The sequence below is a fragment of the Tupaia chinensis genome, unplaced genomic scaffold, assembly GCF_000334495.1.
Source record: "Tupaia chinensis unplaced genomic scaffold, TupChi_1.0 Scaffold000067_1, whole genome shotgun sequence".
In the NCBI taxonomy this organism is placed as follows: Eukaryota; Metazoa; Chordata; class Mammalia; order Scandentia; family Tupaiidae; genus Tupaia; species Tupaia belangeri.
Window position 1 is genome coordinate 5,528,756 of NW_006159526.1, and position 2,659 is coordinate 5,531,414.

General features: G+C 54.3%; 1 long non-coding RNA gene across 1 annotated transcript; it reads right to left on the reverse strand.

The window, feature by feature from the left end:
- Positions 1-16: 16 nt before the first annotated feature.
- On the reverse strand, positions 17-1,897 carry LOC106733572 (uncharacterized). The gene is made up of 3 exons (XR_001369577.2): positions 1,673-1,897; positions 466-668; positions 17-309 (listed from the first exon to the last, which is right to left on the reverse strand). It is a non-coding gene; the product is annotated as an uncharacterized LOC106733572 (long non-coding RNA).
- Positions 1,898-2,659: the final 762 nt, after the last annotated feature.

Consider the following 2,659-nt stretch of genomic DNA (forward strand, 5'->3'; position numbering starts at 1 on the left):
GGGAAAGAGAAATCAACTAAGTTTGACAGACATGTGACACTCGAGTACTTTTTAATTACAGTGTCATCACTGTAGAGAGTTTCAAGTGCCGGCAGAATAGATCCCATGGTAAAGCATGGCCTCCCTCCCCCATCAGTCGGTCCATGGTGTCCAGTTTGCCACTGCTCTTAGGGGCCAGCGTGGCCGGTTCCATTCTGCCTCCTCCCGTGCTGGGGCGCGGAGCACCTGAATGGGGCTCGAGTGGCTCAGAACTCGGGGGTTTCATTTACCTTTCTTCTTGGTATACTTTTTGGCTCAGCTGGGGTCGTGCTGCAAGGATAAGACACTGCTACTCAGAGGCTGAGGCCACACCGGAGGCCTGGCACAGCCTAGACGTGCTGGCATAGTGCAGCGGCCATAGTCCTGGCTAACTTGGGGCAGGGGTGAGAGGACGGCAACGGGGAGAGACCGTGTCGAGAGTCTCACCTGTTTATTCCTCCCATGAGCAAGAGCGACAGCGAGACAGCGCCCCGAAAGGGTCTGATACCACAACCCACAGCCATCTGAGCCAGCCCTGGATCCCGAGCAAGTCAAGGAGGTCTGCAGACGTGGGTTCGCGCTCCCCCGGGTGGGTCCGCCTTGCAGGGCATCGCGCCCACCCTAGAGCCACACTCTGGGCGTTGATTTTACTGTGGTACAATACACAGAATATAAACTTTTACCAGCTTCTGTATTTCTTTACAAATTGCTAGAGAGTACATGCACTTGCTGGAGACAGAGCGAGAGCAGCACCAAGAGCGTGAGAGTGAGTGAGCGCAAGTCCCCAGGGAGGGATGGCCACACGCCAGTCCCTACTGCATTCTCTCAGGACTCGGGGCACGCATACACATGCGTCTGGTGTGTTTTTCAAGGTGCTGTAACTGGACTTGAACCATGCAGTCGGCCATGAGGGACCCAGCTGCCCTAACCCCCCTGCCAACCTGGCCTGCTCCTCCATTTTTTAGTGTTCAGTTCAGTGGTGTAAAGAACATTCTTGGGGAGAACCAGCAGTTGGCGTAATGGCTATGCCGCTGGACTCCCACATAGTCAACTGTGGTTCGTGTCCCGGACCCGGTGGCTTAAAACTCATGCCGGGCACGTGTGCGTGCATGCCCAAGATCCCGAGAGGAGAATGGAGGAGAAGGGATTGCGGCATGACCATCCCCCCTGGGGGGTGATTTCTCGCTTTCTGTCTCTCTGTCTGGTGAGCGCATGCACCCTATAGCGAAAACCTCTCAAAAAATAAAAAAAAGAACATTCATGGGGCTGGCCCCATAGCCTGGGGATTAAGGGAGCCAGATCCCACGTGGCCACCTGTGGTTCGAGCCTAGACCTGGAGATGAAGAAGGGGTTGCAGCGTGACCAGTCCCCCTTGGGAGGTGCTTCCTCCCTCTCCCTCTCTCTCTCTGTCTCTCTCTCTGGCAAGGGCATGCGACCTCTGACCAGTTAAGAAAGAACAGTCATGTTGGGCAACTGTCACCACTGTCCCTCACCACCGGTCTCGTCATCCTGCCAAATCAGAGCTCCGTGCTTGTTTCAGACACTGACTGCCTGGCCTGCTCTCCCCGCACCCTGCAACCAGCGCTCTCCTTCCTGTCTCCGATTTCAGTGGCTCTGGGCACCTGTGTAAGGAGGGGCGCGGAGACTGGTGTACCTCACTTAGCATGGTACCCTCAGGCTCATTCATCCGTGCTGCAGGCCAGGTCGGGTTTCCCTCCTTCCGGCCACCGGCCACCGTTGGTGTGCCCCGCGGCTTCCCCACTCCGTCGCTGACGCTTGGCCGCCTCCCGTTTAGCTGTAGTGACAGGTGCCGCTGCAAGCTTCAGTATACCGCTCCTTCTCCCAGCCCCTGCTCACAGTTCTGGTTTTATACCCAGAAGTGGAGTTGCTGGATCATGTGGTGATTCTATTTTTAATTTTTTTGAGGAACTGCCAAAGCGTTTTCTGTACCGCTTTACATTCTCACCAACAATGCACAAGGGTTCTGATTCTCCACATCCTTGCCAACACTTGTTATTTTCTGGGGTTGTTTTTGTTTTTTTGACAGCACCCATTCTAATGGGCTTGAGGTGTTATCTCATTATGGCTTTTTTCTAAGTCTATCAGCCGTAAGTGAGACAGACAGACAGCATCCTCACTAGAGTCCTCACACTGCAGTCCACACTGCAGTCCCCCCCAGCCACAGCCAGGCCTGGATCGTGGGTATCTCTGTGCCTGATGTGCTCAGGGAGGTCTCTGGACGGGAACCTGGAACCTTCCATGTAGTCAGCCTCACAGAGCACCGTATTTTACTGCTGTGTTGCCTTCCAGCCCCTCATCGTGGGTAAACATTTTTCTAAAGACCATGGCCAAGCTTCAGTCCCTTCTCCATTCTCCTCAGGATTTGGGGCTCACGTGCACATGTGTCTGGTGTGTTACTCAAGCTGCTGCTGCTGGGCTCAAACCAGTCACGTCGAACACCCGTTTCTGTGCTTAATGGACATTTGCACGTCGTCTTTGGAAAAATGTCTGCTCATGTTTTCTGCGCTAACTTCAATTCATTTTAGGGGGTAAAGAATCATTTTATTGGGGAACCAGCAGTTAGCGTAATGGCTATGTCGCTGGACTCCCACGTAGTCGACCGCGGTTCATGTCCCGGACC